Raw genomic sequence first — 26,260 nt, 5'->3', positions numbered from 1 at the left:
AGATTTGTATGTTTCTATACATACAACATGCAGTACACTCAAAATGGAAGCTGAAAAAAAAAATTGGTGCCTAATTTCAACCATGAAAGGACCGTCTCGTTAAGTGCAGAAGGTAAAGGTATCACCACACTTTATATTACGTACATCACAATGAGAGGACGCCGTACGTGGAAAATTATTTTGCTGCAAGGTGTGTCCGTGTGTGCTATACTATAAAAGCAATCTTCGCCCGTGAGCTCAACCAATTCTCGGTTGGATAAAATGTTCGACCATACTGGATGCCGCACACACTAGTTTGGCTCATCCGTTCATTGCTTCTCGTGTCCAGATAGGTTCTAACAACTCATTTGATACAGGAGAAATCTCCCTGAGTACATGGGTAGAAACTACTCTACAAAAGGACTCCCATTAGCCCAGTTTGTGCCCTTCGGAAATACAGCAGCCGAACCATCTACTCTAAACATATAGTATATATGTATATATATATAGAAACGAGCGACCTGATATCAGAATAACTTTTCTTCAAATTACCATCCGCCCTCAAGTGGTGATTGCCTCGATATGCGCGACAATTTGCTTCCCGCAGAGCTTTAATTGGCTGTAGCTCCCGCTTGCTAAAGACCATTGGATCCGTTTAACTACGCTCATACAGTTCCAATGATAGTAACACTGCCGGTTCATGAAATTGCCAGAATTCTTTCGTAAAGGAAACAAAGTCCAAAATATATGTGTGATTCTCGTGTGACAATCTGGATATCCCTTCGTCCTTCTATTCAACCCTTCAATGCACTTTACTAGTAAAGCCGAAAGGAAATTATATATATATATATATATATATATATATATATATATATATATATATATATATATATATATATATATATATATATATATATATATATATATATATATATATAATGTAATACAAGTTAATAATAATAACCATAATAACCATACCAAATTTGGGAGAACATACAACTACAGATTGAAACAATACATTTAAAGACTAGAAGAATATATATTTCTGATTTTAAATTATTTGTCAATACAAGTTCGATTTTGCTGAAATTACACTCACAAATACTCCCTACATTGCTGCTAAATAACTTTTCACGACGTCAAAAAGAAGCTGAAATGTTTTCTCTCATTTCGAAACAAAAATTGCATTCGTTCCGATTTATAGAGATCGTTAGGCGAATTTGTAGTCAATCCTCGAACCCCCGAAATATATATATATATATATATATATATATATATATATATATATATATATATATATATATATATATATATATATATATATATATATATATATATATATATATTAGAGGCGTCTATAAACGTATTTTGTCAAAGTTGTAACCAATTTAAATCTTTTGCTTACACACGAAGATTTTCTTCATTTCGTGGAAATCGTACTCAATATTTAAGTCACTCAAACTGAATTTCCCTAAAATCAACCTGAAGTCATTTCCCACTGTCGTCTTTTTGTATGAGATATTCATATTGTGTATGTCAAAATATATTAAGCAAAATTTCATGGTTGTGTGCTGAGTATTTCGAAAGATATTCGCAATAACAATGTAAAACATTTCAATAAACATCTCGGAATAGAATTGCTCAAAACTCCATCTTAGAAAATTTCAACTTCCCAGACCACGAAATATGTTTATCTCCCTTTCCTGCGCTCCTAAATCTTAAATTTCAGAAATTTCTGTCTTATCCGCAGTCTAGAATCAGAGGAAAACATTTAAAGGAACTTTCAATTATACCTACTTACGCACAATTGTCTTGGATATCTACTAAACAGCGAAAATTAGTCCTAGCTCGTTTTCCCTCTTTCCTTATATTCATGTCATAAAAGTCCATTCTACGGCCTCAACCTAGGATTCAATTCGCAAATTTGTACAAAATTTAAAATTCTGTACTAAAGAGTTCCTAAAATATGGTAGAATAAACAAACAAACAAACAAACAAACAAAAAAAAATAGTTGGCCATGCTTAAGTAAATACGAAGTAATCCTGCTACTTTAAGCATATAATGAACTCCTACTTGTAAAATGAATATTTTGAATTTATAAGCTTTGGAAAATTGCCAGCCACGTTAAAACTGAATATCGTGTGATTTTTAATAAAATTTATTTTAAAAAGTGACATTCAAGTGTATTTTTCTTTACAGCTGAAACGCGAGAATTATTTTTCATTGTACACACTCAAATTTTTAACCTTTCTTTTGTAATTTCACTCAACTATAATTTGTTATTTAATACATATTTCTATCTTTGAGTATAAGTATAAAATGTGATTTTAAAAAAATACTTTGTTTGCCTGTTAGATAATACTGCAAACAACACTGTTCGTTATAAATAAAAGTACAATTCTTTCTCTTAACAAGTCCTTTTGTCACAGCGCTGTTTAAATACTGAAAGGACTTCTGTATTATAGTGACATCCAGAAAATAAATGTTTATTAATATATTATATCGTCGTGCCTCCTGTACAAAAAGTGGTAGCTGTGAATTTTCTGTGAAGAAAAGAAAGAAGATAAAACATTTACTCACGGTGACTTTAACAGTCTGTGAAACAAACAGAGCTAGCGACATCAAGTGAAAATACATCAAAATCTTCGCCTTTGTTCACGGCCATGAAATATGGCGCGAAACTTAGCAAGGGGTCCATGCATTCTGGCTATACCGTATAATGATAAAAATGAACAGTAGGAATTAGGATGCGGGGAGAAGGGGGAGGGTGAGAAAGAGAAGATAGGGGGAGTAATGTCCTCGTGTGAGGCAGCTTAACAACGAAAAATTTAATGATTTTTTTGACTCTAACTTCAACATCAGAAGCAACTACGAGTAGATATATAGACTATACGGAACCGTCACGAAATATGATAGTCATAGCTCTACCGCTGAATAGGGCAAAAAAACGTAAAGGGAAAATACAAAGAATATATGTATTGTCTGCATGTATTTAATGCCTTGCCAAGTTACAATGGACGACACGTATCGGAACAAGGCAACTGGGTTATAAATAATAGTTCTTGCTGTTCGGGTTATTGATGTCAACGTTAATAATAAGGAGAAGAATGTTTTGTGTACTATACCTACCTGTAACAGAATTTTGCTGGTGACAATAATGACAATAAAATATGTGCATATTGTCCAAACATTGTACAGCGGGACAGCTAAATTCTTGCGAGCACGCAGGTACAAAATATTTACCCACTAAACAAACACAATCAAAGCTTTCGTCATTTATATCCCCTGCAATAGCCTATCATTATTATGAAATATGTAGCTAAAGTTTGGCGATGTTGATATTCTGAAAACAATATTCTCTAAACAACGAGAATGGTGGTCCAGTATTCATCTTTAATCTTCGGTGTGAAAAATCTTTAGTTGGATCTTAGGCCATTTGAGTTTGTGGTGGACAACACCGTGTCCGTGGGTTTCTCGGTTTTCTACCGTTTTCTCCCACTTTCTCATTCCACTAATTCTATCGTAATCATTCATTTGATTAGTCATCCATTTCCTTCAGCCCGCAGGGCATATCCCTGGGACGTAAAACTTGAAACATCACTTCATTTTCACTTATAATCATGAAGTATTGATACGGATGTTAATATGCAAATATAAAACTTCCTCGTATGTACAACACTGAGACATAAGTTTTGCAATATTCTGGTACACAACATACCTATATTTATTACACTATAATGAAAGAAAGTTAATAGTAAAAGTATAGCTCTTGGTATTGAACTGTCTGCAGCCACCTACCTGCCAGTTTCTCTTTTCCACTTCGATACCACGTCTTGTCCTCATAGACAAAGAAGTCCGTCACTGCAGTGTTGCCAACCAATTTTTCGAAAAACCAGGAAAATTCTTATCCAAAATCCAGGAAAAATCCAGGAGATACAACATAATATCTAAAGATGTTAATTAGGATGACTATTTTTTTTACAAGGCAAACAGTGAACCCATCAATGATTATACTTACCAATAAAAGGCTAATCATCTTTATCTGCGTACATGTCAACATTAACTCTGCTGGTCAGAGAGCGATTCATAGGGGATCCTAGCATGAGTTGTCAGAAGTGAGCCATCTTGAATGCAGCAATCCTTGGAAAGTTTGGGTATCAAGTCTGTCTGTCTTTCGCCTTCATAAAATTTACGATTGAAAACACTTTTTCTACAGTGACACTTGAGGAAGGCAGAGCAAAGACATAACAAATGTGGATAAATTCGGAAATATTAACTAGTTAGGCTATCTATTTCTATTTGTACTAACAAGCATCAAAGGCATCATTTAGGGAGGGCGGGGAGAGGCGATTGTCCTCCCTGAGTTAGAGATTTATATTGATTTTATCAATAGAATAGTATGAATCAATGAAATGTGCGAAAGTTTACTTATAGCAAAGGGTCTTATCCTCCTAAGCAAAATCTGAAATGACTCTTCTGACAAACATCCAAAAATCTTGAACAGAAATATCATTTTTAGTTTACAAATCTCTGTTTCGCAATAACCGCCATTCTGTGTCTAGTTGTTGCAATTTACTCTATTCTATATCATTAGGAAAGTGAGCTACGAGAGGAGCAATTGATTGTACCGATTTCTTTATCTCATTTGATGGGCTAATCATCTCTAAATGTTTCATGGCATGATCATGAATCGTATCTCTCTCTCGAGTTGAGTTGAGTTGAGTTTAACTTCCTGTTCAACAGCGAGGCTATATGAGACGTGGACCTACTGATTAGCGTGGAATCCGAACCACATAAGGTCCCACCGGGAATTGAATCAGGTCCTTGCACGCCAAAATCGTGTACGCTAACCTCTTAGCCACGGAGGAGCTCATATCTCTTTCGAATTTGATGTACTGCTTCAATATATAATTCAAGACTCCTGAGTTTAAAACCTTGCAGTCCATAATTTGGGAGATTTCTGGATGCCATGGATAGGGAAACTTTTGCTGCGAAGTACATCTGTAGATAAGAACTCCTTTTGGCTTCTGATGTCTACATTTTCTAAGTGCTTTTGGATGATGGGCAAAACCAGGAGTTTTTAACATTTTTTAAAGAAAAATCAGTAGACCAGGAGATAACTTGAAAAACCAGGAAATCTCCTGGAATATCAGGAGACCTGGCAACACTGCGTCACTGTTGTTTACACCTTCTTCTGGTTGGTGAAGCATCGTGATTTCAGCCAGTGCGCATGAACTGAAACAGACGGTAACCAGAAGGGACAAGGTCAGGACCATACGCCGATTGTGGCATCAGTTGGATACTATCAAGTTCCTGAATTTTTGTTGCATTTTTTCGAGTCGAGTGTGGTTTTGGTTTATCTTGTTGCAGTAGGGCGTGCTTTCGGTTCACTAATACAGGGTATTTTTGGTATAGTGCAGATGTGCAGCGTACATCCACTACAATTGTTCGGAATAAAGGCCGGCATTGATGATACAATCGTTAGTAACGAACTGGAAGTGAATTACCCCCTCGTAATTCCACCACATACATAGCATGACTTTATGCTGGAACTACCCTCTTTGACGACAGTTCTGGAAGTTGTCCCTTGCTCAACCACTGTTTTTGAATCTTGGAATTTTGAACAAAAAAAAATCTTTTCGTCGCATGTGACAGTTCGTATCAAGAAACACATATCGCGCTGATTTTGCAGCAGTTGCTGTCACACGTCCACTCAATAAGTACTTAAGCTAGGGTCAACTCATGTGGTATAATCCAACAGCTCCTGATGGGTTTTAGAAGTTTGTAAAGGTGACCACTACAGTGCTGGAACATGCTAAGGTGGCTTGATAATCGTCGTATGCTGTTCCTGGATTTTCCTCAATGATTTGTCGTAACATCTCAGAATCTGTAATCTTACACTGGCAAGACCTTGACTAATTTTCGACATTGTTACCATCTGCACGAAATTTTTGAAACCAAGGAGTGCTATGGTTCACTGCATCTTCCCCTTTCGTATCACATGTTTTGGGTTGCTGCCGCAGCGTTATGCCCGAGTTTGAAATCATATAGTAATATTTCACGTATCAGACGTTATTGAGCACTCATCGTCATTGCCATAAAAAAACAGACTGAAGATACTGACAGAGTGGCAGCCTCCATGTTAAATAGTCCGCTTAACACACTACTTCTTTGGCCAGTTTGACCTTGTACTTACGGTTGATCACGGCGTATTCACGTGTCAGCTATTTGAGTGGAACTATTGCAAGACTTATCACTGATACTTGTATTACTAGCGTCAGTGATCATTTCAGAATACTTCTCAGCGGGAGAGGGGGAACTTTCAATACATTGAAGGTGAAAGTAGCACTGTGGTAATACTGGTAGCCTAGATGAAGGATAAAAGTAGATATGCCCCGGGAAGAATATCGTAGCTAAGGGGGAAAATTTCCAAGGATACTTCTGAAATCATCACTCGGTTAATTTCCTCGCTTTTCATACAAAAGATCCCTGGAACGATATCTGATGCGAGTACTTGTGGTTAGGATGCCATATGCCAAGGTCTCAGTACTAATTTATAAAATTGTAAATGAACATTTAAGTTTATAATGTGTTAATAACTGATATATTCCACATGTTTATTGAAAAACACTTATTTATTTTTTAAAATGTGCATATTTTTGCTGTTACTCTCTTGAAATGGCGTTTTGAACTACTACAACAACAACAACAACTACTACTACTACAACTACTATTATTGTTATTATTATTATTATTATTATTATTATTATTATTATTACAAGGCCATTAAAGGTGTAAATAATTTCGGATTCCTGATCACTCGAACTCTACTAGCAAATCTAAAAGACAAAATGCAACAGAAACGCTGAAATGAAAACATTTTCTTCAATTAATCTACACAAAACAATCAAAACAACAAAGAAAGAAAAATAAAAAAAGATAAAAGAGAGGATGTGGAAATAACTAATTTGAAAGTTGATTTCTTTTAAATGACTACAATTTTTCTGTTACGATTTGTAAAATCAGATTAAAGGCACCGCGATTCATATCAAATTATTCTCTTCCTATACCACTTATTTTTGAGTCTTTTTTCTGTCTTTCTTTCTTTATGTTCTGTTCGTGGCTTTTTTCTTTCTTTCTTTCCTACCATGCTCTAGCGTAGCGTGCACTCATTTCAAACAGAATAACACTTCTGTTCTTGAATAAACACAGATATTTTCTCTGAGCGATTGAGTTCCCTATTGTTCTACCATTTTCTTCAATAGCAGGGTTTACGTTATTATAACCGCAAGAGCCGCAAGGAAATGTCTAGAATTTTCTTTTCTCTTCTCTCAGTCTTTCCGAGAACCTATCTCCCCCCACTACTTTCTTTCATTTTAATCTCTTAATGCTATCTGAATGTTTCTTTCTTCAATTCGAAATTTTATAATAAAAGAATGAATTCGAGCCTCAATTAATTTGTTCAAATTGGAAAAGTTATAAATTGTTAAATATACACTAGTGTATAAAACGTTGTTTACATGCAGCCGCGCATCCAGAATTTTTTGTTGGGAGAAGTCTAACGTTTTTCTGGGGAGTCCAATACGTCTATTCAGTGGCGGATCCAGGGGGGCAATCGGGGCGATTGCCCCCCAGAAAAGGAGACCTTCTTATTTTATATATATAAATAAAACCAATCCCCGAGTTTGAAGCTCTTACAAGTAGCTCTAAGTAGCAGTATGACAACACACCGCTCCCCCCCAGAAATCGATCCTGGATCCGCCCCTGTGTCTATGTAGTATTAAACTTTTGTTATTCTGTACCCAAAAAGACAAGAAGTAATTGTTAATAACTGCTACCTAATTTTCAGAAAATCTGATAGAATTAGATTATTTTTATATTCTAAGAAAAGAAGGTGTAAAATCAAATCTTTAGGTTACGTCAATCGTTTCTCTGTAAATCAAGTATAGTTAGGTTAAGAAACTGTACAACTGTTAGTCGAGTTACGAAGTATTTTTAGGGGTTCGGAGCCGATTTACCTTCGTGGGTACGCCCCTGCTTGTGTGTTATATGTAAATACATATAAACTAACTATACTGTAGTTTTATTGAATAAACTGTAAATTCTATATACCTAAAGTGAATCACATATTGCTAATCCATGTGCTCTTTGCGCGAATGTTCACTTTTTCGATTCGCTGATGTATGTTTATTTGGGATACAAATCCGACGGTTAGCTATATGGTTAAGATTCTTCTTTGAAAAATAGGTTCAGTTTCATATAGCTTCGGTGGTAAACAAGGACGTTAAACTTCTCTGCGTATTTACATTTATACGTAAATCTATATATCGGGTATGTTTCGCATAAAGCGCCCAGTGCTTATAGATCACAAACGGCTGAAGATAAAAGGATAAAACAAGAAATGAAATAGGGGAATGTCAGAGGGCGCATCAAATGCAGCGTTCTGTCTGATCCACATGAACTGTGGATCCTTGCACAGTTAAATCTTGGTCATTTATTAAAATACAGAAAACTTTTTTTTTTTTTTTTTTTTTTTTTTTACAAAAGCTTTTTATTTTTCATGATGTATTGGATGGCATACCTTCCCATTTAAAATTTTAGGGTAACTTTCCAGGAGGCCCTCTGGAGCAAGTAGTGCCTCACTCCGTTCTGATGATGATGATGATCATTTTGAGTTTAACGTCCCTTTTCAGCAACGAGGCTATATGAGACTGGACCTACTGAGTAGCGTGGAATCCGAACCACATGAGCTCCCGCAGGGAATTGAACCCGGATCTCCCACGCCAAAGGCGCGTTCGCGAACCGCTTAACCACGAAGGATCTTCCTACTCCATTCTATGGTCAATCTGACATTTTCCCTTTTATGTCCAGTTGTTTGTGATTTACAAGCACCGTATATACGAATATCATATAGTGTAACTTTATAAAAATTGTTCGCCCACTAACTCGCTTGTTAATTCAGTCATTCAAAAAGGGGTTGCGGTGCTCTGTAGTACAGCCTTCACCTCTGGTGCGTGGGGTCCCTGGTTCAATCTCCGCTTAAGCCAAATGAACTTTGTAGTGGACAAACACCGTGTGCTTGAGTTTTCTCGGGATCTCCCGTTTCCTCCCACTTTCTTCATTGCACCATTTCATTCATCTCTCATCATCATCGTCTTCTTTAGCCTAGCCGGCATAAGCGTGGGACGTAAAACTCAAATATTTCATTTCAATTATTAAAAACTATTAGACCTACAATATTCAAACTTTCTATAAATTTTCTTGCACTCTTTACCAGGGATGCATCCACGCGAGGGAGTCCACTGGATATGGATCCCCCTCGAAACTTCCTAACTCAACATATATTTGTATAATTTCTTAATAAAACTGTCCTTGTTTAGTAGAGAAACGATTTATGTAACATGAGTTTTGATCTTAAACTTCATCTGTACTCTTTCTCTTCCTATAAAAGCAATCTAGTTTAATCATTTTCTTTTTAAATAAGGGGGAAGTACTATATAATTGTTTATCGTCTTTTCGGGTAATAATATCCGTTCACTAGACTTAGTGGCTTGTAGTATTAGACCCCCAAACTACATACATATATACAAAGGTAACTTCAGCATATCTCAGAAACGTTGCCACCAAACTTGGTACACGTATGACTTACAACCTGAAGGGAAAAAAATACACACTGTGACAGTAAGGTATCCCTAGCAATCCTAGGTGGAGCGAAATGTAAATGGCAGAAAAACTCAATATTATAATTTAGGCATGAAATGTATGCAACCAAACTTGCACCAATAATGTTGTGGTTGCATACTTGTAAGGTACAATTGAAAGCTACGTTGTATGTTGTTTGTGATCACATTAAGGGGAAAACGGCTCAACAGTTTGAAATGAATAGTTAGTTCCTAACTTAAGCTGAAGTTTTATTATATCATGTTGGTCAGTGGTCGTATCCTAAAGGGAGTACAAATTTTAAGTATTTTTGTGGGTATTTATCGTTACACTTTGAATAAAATGCATACCCTAACGGACGCAGGAGTTCAACTTCTTTCCATAAACCTATTGTGCTCGTGCGAAGAGCTGACATTTCACCTAACTTTGTATAAATGTTGTCCTTAAACTCAGATGGAGGGATAAGATCGAGTTAACGAAATGCGACCACTGTCAAGGAAGGAAGGCTTGAAATATTCCTTTTTGTCGTTCACCAAGTCTCTGGAGCTGTCGGATGTAGCAATTTGAAGTTTAGTACAAATATTGCCTTGCTAATAAACTGTAGGCTTGGAAAAAAGGACATACTTCTAGGAAATGCAATCCCTAATGGAGAAATGTAACCTGAACCTTTTTTTGAGTTCCTTTACCAGATTTGCGAAACCGTTGTCCCTGAAAATTTAAATTTTGTATAGATGTTCTCGGAAGGTGTACTACAGGTAAGACGAGATTTTTATGAAATTCTAATGTTCTCTATGTACCTATTGTTAGCTATGGATAAAACAGAATTTTGAGGAGTACTCCTTCCAAGAGTAAATAGGGTAATTAAATGATTTTGCATTCTTATTACCATTTTTAAAGGCATACAACCATGACATATGCATACTAGGCTATATAAACATGACACGCGGCTTACCAATACCCCATGAGAGAATTGGGTTTGGTTGTTTCGATACTGGAAAAATACATTTAGGGAAATTTTTTTGAAAATTCATTTTGATAGACAAGAATTTTGTGTAACATTTTTTGGAACGAAATGAGGAAGGAGAACCTTCTGATTTCGGGTGCCAGAAAACCAATTTCACTCTGTTTCAACTTGGAAAACGAATATTTATTGGTGCTTTAATAATAATAATAATAATAATAATAATAATAATAATAATAATAATAATAATAATAATAATAATAATAATAATAATAATAATAATAATAATAATAATAATAATAATAATAGGAAGGAATTATGATATGAATGATAGGAATCGACTAAAGAGTTTGTTTAACAGTATGTAAGAATTCAAGTAAATCCACTCCTTTGGGATGAGAAAAAAAACGATTTGTCTCATCAGTCTTGGGGGAAAATATTTAGGAGCGCTTGAAGAGTTTTTATTATTATTATTATTATAATCTAATTAATAGTAAAGCTTTAAGAACTTTAACCTAAAGATATGGATATGGCTTTTCTTACTATCTAGCATCAACTATGTTAACTTTTACCTTTCAGAGTAAAATATGATTGTAAAGAATGAAAACGAGTTCAAGATCGTTGTGAAAATATTCCTTGCTTCAAATAAATGATACGACTATCACTACTACCTTAGTTTCAATAGCGCTTAAGCAGTTCAGAAACGAATATTCTTAACCCTTTCCAAGCGGAATTACGTAGTTTCTTTCTTTTAAAAATATTAAATTAATACACTTTTTAAACACAGCATTTTTTTTGTTAATTGATCGAAAAAGACGAAGTGTAAGAAGACAATTGATGGATATTACATTTGAGCATGGAATATTTGAGTTAACGCTTTCCCTTATATTTATCATTCTATCGGGAAGGGTTTGTCATAAGCTATTCGTGTATTTTCTGCTTTTTCTTGCCATAAATTTCGCATCATTCACTCACACCACAATTCTGGACTAATTTCTTTGTTTTGACGCAGATATGACATCTTCTACGTTGTCTATTTACAGTTCCAGCCCGGCTAAAACCCGAGTGCGTTAATACAGGGCCCGGAATAGAGAAACCAGGTGGTTTTTAAATTGAAATCGTGATCAGATTGATTATTTTACATATTATCTTTCGTTTCGAAATTTGAACTATAATCCAAGAGTATGTTGCTTATAACAATTTGTTATGAAATTTACCACATTTAGCTATCGAAAATAACATTTCTTTTTCAAATGTCTTTCCCATTGTCGTTTTCACGACTGGCGTAACTAATTTTTTTATGAGATAAATTTTGTGCAAACATTCGTTGTGTGTAGGTCATCTAAGAATAAGGTTGAGTTGAGTTGTATCTGAGTTTAACGTTCCTCTCACCAGCGATGCTATATAAGACGGAACCTACTGATTAACGTGGAATACGAATTATATGAGCTCCCGCCGGGAATCGAACCCGGGTCTCCCACGCCAAAGGCTTGTACGCTATCCGCTTAGGCACGATGGAGCTCTCTGAGTAAGGTGTAACCAGAACAGACCAACGACATTGGACAACTAGAAGCAGGCTAGTCAAATTCAGACCGAAGGGGCGACGAAGTCTCAACATGTTCTGTAGCGAGTTATGTCAAAATTTACAGTTACGAGGCCCCAAGAATTTGTTGACAATAGGGGAAATCATTTCACGTATGTCATTTTCAAAAGATTGGGGTGGAATGTTTCATCAAAAGTTATTGTAAGCAAAACGTTTTGAATTCAATTGGGAAATTAAAAAAAAAAAAATCGTATATGAAAGAATCAATCAAGTCACAAGTTCAATTTGGAAACAGTCATCTTTTTCTGTCGGACCCTGTATCATGTTATGGTCCCAGGCCTGGCCTGTGTTCCCAAAAAATGTTCCTCCGATATAATTCACTCTGAACCGGGGTCAGTAGCGTAATCCTGCAATACAGCCCTCTTAAAAGCAATGATGCTATTCAGCCGTTTCGTAAGAACTGATTATTAAAATATTTCATGTTTGCAAAACCGTTTGTTATACCCAGACTTAACAATAATTTTACCCAGTTATACCCAGGAACAATAAATTTTAGTTTAAATATCTTTGTTTTTGGAAATCCTTACAGCTACAGGGTTAAACATATGATCTCTCACTGTCAGAACAAGATATAAGGAGCATTTATTTCTTAATCTCAAATGCTCAGATATTAAGAATGAGAACTGAAGTCACACGAGTGTAGTGATGAGGGTTATTCATATTTGAAACGCATACATACCATTGTCAACAATTGTCAATCCATTGTTGAATTAAGGCATTTCTAATTCTTTTTGACGACCATCTATCTGAGATAATTCGTTTACAAGATATTCACAGTGCTAACTCATTTCGTCACATCACCTTGTATTAGGATGCTGTGTAGCTCTCTAGTTGTTACTTGGGTATGCAGTTAAAAAAAAATGCTTTTGTCTATCTTGTGTGGTTTGTTTTCTAAGAGCTCTCTCTCTCATCCGATAAATATAACCGATATTTGATATACATATATTATATATATATATATATATATATATATATATATATATATATATATATATATATATATATATATATATATATATATATATATATATATATATATATAATGGCTGATCCAGGATATGATCAAGGGAGGGGCTAAACCATAATTTGCCGTTTTATTCAGTGTAAAGCAGAATTGAAACCCATTTTATTCAGTGTAAACCTGAGTGTCAAGAAGGGGGGGCTATAGCCCCTTAGCCCCCCTTGGATCCGCCCTTGTATATATCTAAGATATCTAAGATATATATCTAAGATATTAGATATGTATATATCTAAGATATTGGTTATGTTATATATATAACCGGTTGTTAAAAAATAGAATAAATCAGTGCTTGAAGGCGAGATGGTGTGGTGGGTAACTTTATTTACTGTAACGTTTGATCTTGCATGATCTGTGTATCCAACAACACTGTTGCGTATTCAAGCCTCATTGCTGTTTGGTGCTCACGTTAATACTAGGTTCTGCTATTGCTAACCTCAGTATTGTGTTAGAAAATTAGAACACAAAACTAATTTTAAAAATCTAATTCTGATTTCTTGTTGTGTTGAGAAGCAAGTTTCTTGAGAACTTGACAGAAAATGTGCCATCTTTTGTTTCCACGACCTTCGGCCGGAGCTCTTATTAATTCTTTTAATGACAGAGATTTACAGTTGATTTATGTTATTGGTTAGTGTTATACATAAAGGAAAAAAGACACTAATTTATCCTCCTTATTGTTTCAGATAATTAAATTTTAATTTTTCATGTAACCTAGTTTCGTGCACGTCGTATTAACACACCTAATATTATAGATAATTATTAAGGAAGTAATATAACACATTTTTTATTGGTAGTCGATTTTTGAAAAGTGCAATCACTTCTAATTATATAGCTTTATATCATTCCGATATGTTCAAAACAAGGTACCGTAATGACGTGATAGCGAAATATTAATTGATGCCGTACACTGTACCTAGTATATGTAGAGCAAAACCTTTCTTCACTACATTTTTTTTTATATTTTTCAATTTTCAATATACCTTGGATATATGTATATACGTATACGTATATATATAAACTTTTTTTTCTGTACCCCTATCTAACCAACTGACTGATTTCTGGCCTCATATTATCCGTAATTTTAACTCGCGGAATGTATCTAATTTCCAGAAGAAATGGTAATTATGTTTAGGTGCGTGTGAAAGAATGCCTTCAGGTGCACATGAAGGTTCTCGTTCGTGTCAGACAAGTTTTGGCAGCTCTGATTTTCCAGATACCTTTTGTTTCCCATGATAACTTTTCACAGGGTTGCCAGGTAGAATAATAGCAACTGTCGGTATTGATGTTCTTGTATTACATAGAACAAACACTACAAGGCAGGCAAATAAAATTGGACAGAGCTAACATTTTAAATGCTCTATGTTCAATTTGATATTAATCTATTTTAAACTTCCAAACTATGCTCTACATAAGTAGGCCTATTGGAAGTCCTATAGAACGGCTACGTGGATAGATCTTAGGCACTAAAGGTAGTGAGACGTGGTTTTCTTATGTGGATTAGTATTATCAAGAATAGGTTTCATTTCCTTCCTTAAGGTGAGTTTAAAAGAACAATAATGCTCAATAGATGGCAGCACGTTATTCCCATCTCTCCAATACATTTTGTAAGGAGCGATAATATTCAAATAATTCATTCAAATTCAAGAGATTAATCAAACTTTCCTCACAATAAATTTAATCCCTAATTACAGTAACAGTTCTCTTATGTTTAGTTTCTTATCTTTGTTACAAAGCTTCTTGCGGCTAAGAGGTCAGCATGTGCGCCTTTAACTTGGAAGAGCCGGGTTTCATTCCTGGCAGAGGCTTATGTGGTTTGGATTCCACGTTAAGCTGTAGGCCCACGACTCATATATCCTTACTGCTGCGCTGAGAAAAAAAAATGTATGGGCGTACGTAAAATAGTATGTTACATTTGTAAATTCTGTAGTTTTTGGACTTAACGTGCAGCAAACGTATAAGTGAAAACGCATGTTTTATAATACTTTCTGTATGTGTTCCATCTGAGCGTACTTCCGTAGGAAACAATATAGGCGGTCAGAATGTCACATACAAATGGACATATATAACATATAGCTGAGGAATGTAACATACGTATATGTATGTGATATACGGAAAATTGTTAGATGTCAGACATCCTGCAACGGTATGATGTAACATCTAAGGGCAGTGCCTATGTAGCATACGGATAACATATGCTCCGTACTGATTTCTGTAGTAAGCAAAAGAATACCGTATGTTTGTACAATATACCGCTGTCCGGAGAACGGATTTTTCTCAATTTGAAAGCAGGGGTGCACGCTCAAGGGGGTCCACGGGTCCGGATCTCCCCAAAACTTCCTAACTCAATACCGGTATACTTTTGTATACTTTCTTAATAAAACTCTAATTGTTTAAAAGGGAAATGATTTCTTAATAAAACTCTACTTGTTTAAAAGGGAAATGATTGATGTAGCATGAACGTTTGCTTTTTACTTCATCTGTACTCATTCTCTTATAAAACAATCCAGTTGAACTAGTTTTATCACTAGACTAATTCTATCATTCTTTTCCTGAAACTATAGCTGGAAGTATTTTACAATTACTTATCGGGTACAGAATAATACCCATTCAATACTACAGAGACGTTGTGGCTCGTCGTATTGGACCCCTCCCCCCCTGCAAAAGATTGGACCTGCACAAATCATAATTTCTGGGCGCGTGCCTGGCTAAAAGAGCCAATGAACTGAAAAACAAATTAAATATTTTCTTTGTTGGGAGTGTTTTATACCTAGACTCATATTTCTGATGAGTAAAATTAAGTTCCCTTTACAAAGAATAAAGTAAGTCTTTACTTTAGCCATTTCATTCATTTGCTATTCAATTCTTCGATTCAGTGATTTGATCTTTCGGTTCCGGTTTTGAGAAATTACCTGCTGGTCCATATATATCGTAAATACGCCACTATATATATATACACTAGTAGGTGTATATATACAGTGGCGTATTTACGATTTTGTTTCGGGAGGGGCTTTGCTAACTTTCGGGGAGGGGCTTTGCCTGAAAATGTGAAAATTCTGCAAGATATTTTATATACTTTACTACAGTAAGATTTCAGGGGGGCTTAAGCCCGGAATCCCCCCTAAATACGTCACTGTATATATATATATATATATATATATATATATATATATATATATATATATATATATATATATATATAGGTTCCTTTCTGTACCAAAGTTTAATATTCAATTCACATAGTATTGCCGAACGAGCGTTACCGAGTGAAGGCATGTTAGAGTCCCCCAGGGCACGTTGTTTTCTGTCTTCGTTACGAATCGGTTCACTGAATGAAATGGCGAGAGGAGACTTGTTCAGAATAAAATAAAATAATTAAAAAAGTGCACGAACTATTCCCTCATTAATGATTCAATTTGCTTCTGGGCAAAACTTGAATATTTGCTTTCTTGAATTTGATTGATATACTGTATTTTGAATATTGTTAGATCATAGAAAATACACTGGAAAGATACGGATAACACCTGCCATCTACTGGCGATAGGCGAACATTTTCACTCATGTTAAATCGTCTACTTAAGGTTATTCAGAACGTCCAAACAGTTTGTGTCTAAAACGATAGATGGCGCCACCGTCACCAATGTTAACATATACAACTAATAAAATTAAAACAATCAAATATAAAATAAACAGTTCAAAAATTAAGCAAAAACGGATATAATCTGGTTAATGAACGTTACAAAATCTAGGGAATGGTACGTGTCGATTTCAGATATTGTTATTAGTTTCATTGTTAGAGGCCACCATTGTTAAGTAAACAATCAACTTTATCTGCCGTACTTTCTACCAGAAACTGACCAAACTTTGCACACCTATTTAAGATTGAAATATCTAGGGAATGGTACGTGTGGATTCCACATATTGTTGTTAGTTTCATTGTTAGAGGCCACCATTGTTAAATAAACAATCAACTTTATCTGCCATACTTTCTACCACAAACTGACCAAACTTGGCATACCCATCGGATTACAACTGAGATATCTACTGAATGGTACCAGTCGATTTCACATATTGTTGTTAGTTTCATTGTTCGAGGCCGCCATTGTTAAATAAATAATCGTTGGATTTCTCCATTCTTAGATAAACAATCAACTTTATCTGCCATACTTTCTATCACAAACTAACCAAGCTTGGCACACTCATTTACGATTGAGATATCAATGGAATGGTACGTGTCGATTTCACCTATTGTTGTTACTTTCATTGTTAGAGGCCGCCATTGTTAAATGAACAATCAACTTTATCTGCCATACTTCCTACCAGAAACTGGCCAAACCTTGCACACACATTTAAGATTAAAATATCTAGGGAAAGATATGTGTCGTTTTCTCATATTGTTGTTAGTTTCATTGTTGAAGATCACCATTGTTAAATAAACATTCGTTGGATTTCTCTATTGTTAAATAAACGATTAACTTTATCTGTCATAATTTCTACCACAAACTAAGCAAACTTTTCACACTTATGAACGATTGAGATATCTATGGAATAGTATGTGTCGATTTCACATATTGTTGTTCTTTCATTGTTGAAGGCCACCATTGTTAAATAAACAATCTTTGGATTTCTAAATTGTTACATAAACAATCAACTTTATCTTACACTCTTTCTACCAAAAACTAATCAAATTTGGCGCACTCATTTACCATTGAGATATCTATGATACGGTACGTGTCGATTTCACTTATTTTTGTTAGTTTCATTGTTAGAGGCCACCATTTTTAAATAAAACATCAATTTTATGTGCCACACTTTTTAACAGAAACTGACCAAACTTTGCACACCCATTTAAGATTGAAGTATCTAGGGAATGGTATGTGTCGATTTCACATATTGTTGTTAGTTTCATTGTTGAAGCCTACCATTGTTAAAGAAACAATCAAGTTTTTCTGCCACACTTTCTACAACAACCTAAACAAAATTTGCAGACATATTTAAGATCAAGATATCTATGGAACGATATGGGTCGATTTCACATATTGCTGATAGTTTCATTGTTAGAGGCCACCATTGTTAAATAAACAATCAACTTTAACGGCCATACGTTTTACCACAAACTGACCAAACTTTGCACACCCATTTAAAGTTGAAATATCTAGGGAATGCTATGTGTCGATTTCACATATTGTTGTTAGTTTCATTATTGAAGGCCACCATTGTTATATAAACAATGGTTGGATTTCTCCATTATTAAATATACAGTCAACTTTATCTGTCATATTTTCTGCCACAAACTAACCATACTTGGCACACTCATTTACGATTGAGATATCTATGGAATGGTGCGTGTTGATTTCACTTATTGTTGTTACTTTCATTGTTAGAGGCCACCATTGTCAAATGAACAATCAACTTTATCTGCCATACTTTCTACCACCAACTGACCAAACTTGGCATACCCATCGGATTACAACTGAGATATCTAGGGAATGGTACCTGCCGATTTCACATATTGTTGTTAGTTTCACTGTTCAAGGCCGCCATTGTTAAATAAACAATCATTGGATTTCTCCATTGTTAGATAAACAATCAACTTTATCTGCCACACTTTCTATCACAAACTAACCAAGCTTGGCACACTCATTTACGATTGAGATATCAATGGAATGGTACGTGTCGATTTCACCTATTGTTGTTACTTTCATTGTTAGAGGCCGCCATTGTTAAATGAACAATCAACTTTATCTGCCATACTTCCTACCAGAAACTGGCCAAACCTTGCACACACATTTAAGATTAAAATATCTAGGGAAAGATATGTGTCGTTTTCTCATATTGTTGTTAGTTTCATTGTTGAAGATCACCATTGTTAAATAAACATTCGTTGGATTTCTCTATTGTTAAATAAACGATTAACTTTATCTGTCATAATTTCTACCACAAACTAAGCAAACTTTTCACACTTATGAACGATTGAGATATCTATGGAATAGTATGTGTCGATTTCACATATTGTTGTTCTTTCATTGTTGAAGGCCACCATTGTTAAATAAACAATCTTTGGATTTCTAAATTGTTACATAAACAATCAACTTTATCTTACACTCTTTCTACCAAAAACTAATCAAATTTGGCGCACTCATTTACCATTGAGATATCTATGATACGGTACGTGTCGATTTCACTTATTTTTGTTAGTTTCATTGTTAAAGGCCACCATTGTTAAATAAAAAATCAACTTTATGTGCCACACTTTTTAACAGAAACTGACCAAACTTTGCACACCCATTTAAGATTGAAATATCTAGGGAATGCTATGTGTCGATTTCACATATTGTTGTTAGTTTCATTGTTGAAGACCACCATTGTTAAAGAAACAATCAAGTTTTTCTGCCACACTTTCTACAACAACCTAAACAAAATTTGCAGACTCATTTAAGATCAAGATATCTATGGAACGATATGGGTCGATTTCACATATTGCTGATAGTTTCATTGTTAGAGGCCACCATTGTTAAATAAACAATCAACTTTAACGGCCATACGTTCTACCACAAACTGACCAAACTTTGCACACCCATTTAAAGTTGAAATATCTAGGGAATGCTATGTGTCGATTTCACATATTGTTGTTAGTTTCATTATTGAAGGCCTCCATTGTTATATAAACAATGGTTGGATTTCTCCATTATTAAATATACAGTCAACTTTATCTGGCATATTTTCTGCCACAAACTAACCATACTTGGCACACTCATTTACGATTGAGATATCTATGGAGTGGTGCGTGTTGATTTCACTTATTGTTGTTACTTTCATTGTTAGAGGCCACCATTGTCAAATGAACAATCAACTTTATCTGCCATACTTTCTACCACCAACTGACCAAACTTGGCATACCCATCGGATTACAACTGAGATATCTAGGGAATGGTACCTGCCGATTTCACATATTGGTGTTAGTTTCACTGTTCAAGGCCGCCATTGTTAAATAAACAATCGTTGGATTTCTCCATTATTAAATATACAGTCAACTTTATCTGTCATATTTTCTGCCACAAACTAACCAAACTTGGCACACTCATTTACGATTGAGATATCAATGGAATGGTTCGTGCTGATTTCACACATTGTTGTTAGTTTCATTGTTAGAGGCCACCGTTGTTAAGTAAACAATCAACTTTATCTGCCGTACTTTCTACCAGAAAGTGAAGAAACTTTGCACACCCATGTAAGATTGAGATATCTAGGGAATGGTACGTGTGGATTCCACATAGTGTTGTTAGTTTCATTGTTGAAGGCCACCATTGTTAAATATACAATCAACTTTATCTGCCACACTTTCTACCACCAACTGACCAAACTTGGCATACCCATCGGATTACAACTGAGATATCTAGGGAATGGTACCTGCCGATTTCACAAATTGTTGTTAGTTTCATTGTTATAGGCTACCATTGTTAAATAAACAATCAACTTTGTCATACGTTCTACCAGAAACTGACGAAATTTTGCACACAAATTTAAGTTTTAAATATCTAGGGAATGCTACGTGTCGATTTCATGTATTGTTGTTAGTTTCGTTGCTGAAGACTACCATTGTTAAATACACAATCGATGGATTTCTAAATTGTTAAATAAACAAACAACTTTACCTGCCATACTTTCTACCACAAACTAACCAAACTTGGCACACTCATTTGCGATTAAGATGTCTATGGAATGGTACGTGTCGATTTCACATATTGTTGTTAGTTTTCTTGTTAGAGGAAACCATTTTTAAATAAACAATCATCTTTATCAGCCACACTTTTTAGCAGAAACTGGCCAAACTTTGCATACCCATTTAAGATTGAAATATCTATGGAATGGTATGTGTCGATTTCACATATTGTTTTTGTTTCATTGTTGAAGATCACCATTGTTAAATAAACAATCATTGAATTTCTTCTTTGTTAAATAAACAATTAACTTTATCTTACATACTTTCTACCACAAACTAACCAAACTTTGCACACCCATTTAAGATTGAAATATCTAGGAAATAGTACGTGTTGATTCCACATATTGTTGTTAGTTTCATTGTTGAAGGCCACCATCGTTAAACAAAGAATCAACTTTGCTATATTTTGTACCAGAAACTGACCAAACTTGGCACACCCATCGGATTACCACTGAGTTATCTATGAAATGGTACTTGTCGATTTCAGTTGTTGTTGTTAGTTTCATTGTTAGAGGCCACCATTGTTAAATAAACAATCAACTTTATCTGTCATACTTTCTACCAGAAACTAACGAAACTTTGCTTACCTATTTACGATTGAAATATCTATGGAATGGTACATGCCGATTATCAAGGGCTAACAAGCCCTAGCCAAATTGTGTGTAATACGTCATTATGCTTGGGATCAAATGATAATTATTCGTGATCAAACGAGCTGGCCAAATTCCGATTGAATTTGTTTTCATGGTGGCTGTGGTGGAGGGGCTAACAAGTCATCGGTAAATGTTATTGTTCGGAAAATGGAATAGTGCAAAAAAATAAACATATTTCATTCAGAACTTTGTTGTGCCTGCTTTGTAACCAGTGTGAATTAGTTGTGTGCCGCCAGATTTCTTTTCATTCTTTTTTTTTTTTTTTTTTTTGTCTCAGGTGGAGCGGGATGGCCCCCTACAGCGTTCCTAGAATTACACTCTAAAAGCCCACAGTGTTCCTAGAGCTGCACTCTAAAATCCCCTCCCATATAACTGACCTTTGTTTCACAGCAGACACCTCACATTTGAACTCTGTTGAGATTCTGTGTAAGTTTGTCGGTTGTACGCACAAATTGAGAGTATAAACATGTATTAGGGAATGAGAAGTTCTCGAAATAAATTTGCAAGCTGAATATTTTTTCGCGACATAAGTGAAGAGTAATTGTATATCCTTGAAGAGTACCCTGGAGAGTAAGAAAACTCTAAGCAAAATAATCATTGAATAAATAGCAATGTAATCACAGTAATGTACATATGGCATGTTGTATTTCTACCAGATTGTCAGAGCACTAATTGTCTCATTTTTTGATGTGAGCGGTCTCGCTATCGAATCTCCAGAAGAACATTAAAAAAAAAAAAGATGTATTTAGGTCTATTCCATTTTAAACAAACGAAATACGTTGCGTAAAAGAACTTTCCATGTTAAAATATTTGATGGGTAGAGTAGTTTGTGTGGGATTTGATTGTTATTGCATGTATCTATTGCATGCTGATTGGGTAGCTGGGAGGGCAGCCAAGATATTCATTCTGACGGTTGCAAGCCCGTGAAAATACAGAGCAACAGTTACTCCAAGGGAGTAGATAATAGATAAAAAAAAAAAAAACTACCGTGAGGGAGAGAGCCGAAAAGAGTTTATAGTATGAAATTTTGTCCGCAACTAGGGAAGTTCCGCCAGGAACGCAGATCACCTGTATATGGCTCTCATTGTTGAGACACTAAAATTTTTCAATTAATCGTATACGGAAGATAAACATTAATAAACTATTTTTATTTATTTACTTATTCCTCGGGGGGTAGTTTATCTCAGAAGATTACGATTAGCATAATTCTATGTTTCAGGGGTGCGCTTCCAATCCACCTCCCAGAGGCGGTTTTTGGGTGGGCGAACCGGACCTTGTCCTTAGATCCACACATTAATTAAAGTGTATGTAACACAAATGTACGTATGTGTGTGTGTGTGCGTATATGTATGTATGCTTAATGTAAAATATTTTTGAACCAATGTTTCCAATCCAAATAATAGAGCCCCACGGCTCCAAGTCGCCAAAAACAAATTCCGCCTGTGTCACCTTCTACACATCAGCGGCTATGCCCATAGTATATTCTATGATAACAATTGACTGAATGTGCTTTTCAAGTTTCTAGCTCATTTTCTTGGAAAGATAATGCGTAAGACTCTCTTAGTGTTGCAACGAGACGAGACAGGACTCTTTGAAGCGAGACACGATACAATACGAAACGTTTCGTAAAACGTCTTGTCTCGTGTCTCGAAAAATACAAACACTTTCTGAATTTGCTTAAAAATTTATTAACTCGGAATAAATTATTTGCCTTCGAAATCTATACCATCTTTTATTATTTCAAATGATCCAAATGATTCAACGTTTCAAACCCTACAAAGAACAGGGAATACCTAAAGCACTTTTTAAAAATGATTCTTACAAACAGCTTTCACTTCCATTTTTCAATCGATTCAAGTTTAATTATTTTGTGATAGTGCTCCAGATTCAAATACAATGTAAAGCGTTCATTGAGATCAGTGTTTCAGAAGATTTTATTCCGGGGGCTGGTGGAGATATCTACGTATAAAAATCCTTTAATAGAAGTACAAATATGCGTAGAAGTGGCAATTTTATCAGTAACTAACTATTGTTTCATGGTCTTTCTCGTTCCGAACCAAGACAGAAACGTGTCAGCCTTTCTCGACACTGAGTTTCGAAAAAGATTCTGATTTGACAATAAAATTTATCTTTTTTATCCTTTTATGCTGTTATTCGAAGATAAACCATTTTTTAAATGGGAAAGTTACATAGGCCTCCTTATTTGTTGAAGTGGCGCCAGGGGTTCTGAAAAAAGGATATCAGAATAAATGGGGAAATCTTGCCTTTCGTCTGTACTGACGGTATTGACAAATGTTCCTATCGAAGTAATTACGGGTTCAGTCGAAACTAAGCAGTCGTTGCTGGAGGATTGCAGTCGTGTTTTGTGTTGTGCTCTGTTAACCAAACTAGGTTAAAAGTTATAATTTTAACCACTTGGTTTAACAGCTCTTTTGTGGGCCTCAGCCTTTCTGGTGTTGCCACGAGACGAGACAGAACCATTCGATACGAGACGAGACGGACACATCTTTTCTAGACGAGACGACACAGCCAGAAGTCTCGTCTTGTCTCGTTTCGTCTCGTGGCAACACTAGACTCTCTAGATATATCAGTGCAAGGTATGACAACGTTCCTCACGGAGCACATGTTAGCTCTCAGCCTCTTTCTTTCACTGATGTTTGTTTACGTAGTAGATGAATATATAGAGAGTAACAAAAGGATGAGATATGCAGATTCTCCTGAAACCACATTAAAATTGTAGCAGTATTTGGAGCTTGTTATAAATGGATTTACCGGGGAACTAAAATAATTCTGGAAACTGATCATACAGTATTGATATAAATAAACATGGAAACAAGTAAATACAAAGAACTGAAATCGTGAATTGTTTTCAAAATACAGAAATCTTGAAGGAATATCTGTTTAGGCGGCTTTAATTGTAAAGGAATTTTGAATAAATTTGCATCCCCTGAATTCTTATACATAAAAAATAGAAATCTTTCTTTTAGCGTACGAATGAGATGCTTTAGGAAATTAGGTTAAGATAATTAAAATGATACTGTCCTTTGCAAAATTTAAGAGGAATACCATGATCGAAAAAGCATGAGTCAAACTATAAAGGTCAGTGGTAGCTTTTGCCATTTCTTACGACCACTATACGCACCTTATTGCAAAAAATTTATTCGTATTATAAAACCGATATCATTCAATAAATGTCAAATTTAACAGATCTTGAGAGATGAAATGACAAAAATTGTCAGTACCTCTGTCGCATAAGATATTCTAGCTTTGTGACCTATGTTATTATATGACTTTCACGATAAGTGACAAGGAGAATATAAATCCCAAGTTCAAAACGTAAGGAAAGAAACCGGCTGTTCGCGCTTCAAATTATGAAAAATGTACCAAAATGGTTGAAATTATGATTTTGTATTTCTTTACGAGAAAGAAGAATAAAAATAAAAATTGGAGCAATTCTAATCATGTATGTATAAGTCCACTATCTTCTTCAAGTTACTAAACTAACTTCAAGTGTTTCAACCATTTTTGACACATAACTCGAAAACTTTTAGAGATATTAGAGGCAAGAATACGTGGTTGATAATGAGCTTTTTAATTATGTCACAATACTTTTGAACTTTACCTTATGAGAAATGGCATATTCCAAAATTAATTCAGTACCACCCTAACCTGAATTTTACCAAATGATTAGCGAAAGTGATACGGTGTGCATCGTCCAGGGATTAATTCCCGGTGTGGCACTCAAACATTTCTGTGTTGACCAAATATCGAGAGAAAAGTTGGGAAACTAAAAGATAGCGGACTTCAATCTAGACAGCCGGCGACGTTGGGTGTGGTTATGCTTACTACTAACATAAGCCCGCTGCAGGCTCAGATCGCAAGGGACTGTTGCGCCAGGATTATCTATCTATCTATCTATCTATCTATCTATCTATCTATCTCTCTCTCTCTCTCTCTCTCTCTCTATATATATATATATATATATATATATATATATATATATATATATATATATATATATATATTGGTGTTATTATTTTACCTTACATTCTCTCAGTAGCGTAAGTAAGGACGAATGGGCCTCCCCGCAAAAATGTTAAACGGACCCCCTCTTTCCACATTCATGAGTCACGTAAAATTTACAGAGAACAGTTTTGACTTTCTATGTTCTATCTAGTGAGTCACAACTTGCTCATATGCAAAAAAAATGCACATTATTATTATTATTATTATTATTATTATTATTAAGAAAAATAATCGGTTACCTGTTTAATCAATGGCCTGCTTTCTGTCAATCAAATACATATGTACTCTTATATAAATTGCTGGTAAGGTCGAAACTAGAATATGCATCAGTGACTTGGAACAGCCTAACAAAAACTCTCGTAAACAAACTCGAGATGGTGCAAAAATGTTTTCTTAGAATACTTTGTTTTAAGTTAGGACTTGACTATTATTCTAGCACGTATGAACATTGGATAACGTATTTTAATTTGTAACGACTGGCTGACAGGAGAAAATTGATTGAATCTGTATTTGTAGAAAAGTTACTTGACAACCAATATACCTCAGACTATATTTTTAAAAATGTTGATTTTAAAGTTCCAACATATGGTACAAGGGAAAAAATTTTATTGCAACCGCATAATAGAAAACATATTTTAA

Source organism: Thermobia domestica, chromosome 1 (assembly GCF_964235325.1).
Source record: "Thermobia domestica chromosome 1, izTheDome1.hap1.1, whole genome shotgun sequence".
In the NCBI taxonomy this organism is placed as follows: domain Eukaryota; kingdom Metazoa; phylum Arthropoda; class Insecta; order Zygentoma; family Lepismatidae; genus Thermobia; species Thermobia domestica.
Note: the sequence above shows the minus strand (reverse complement) of the source record.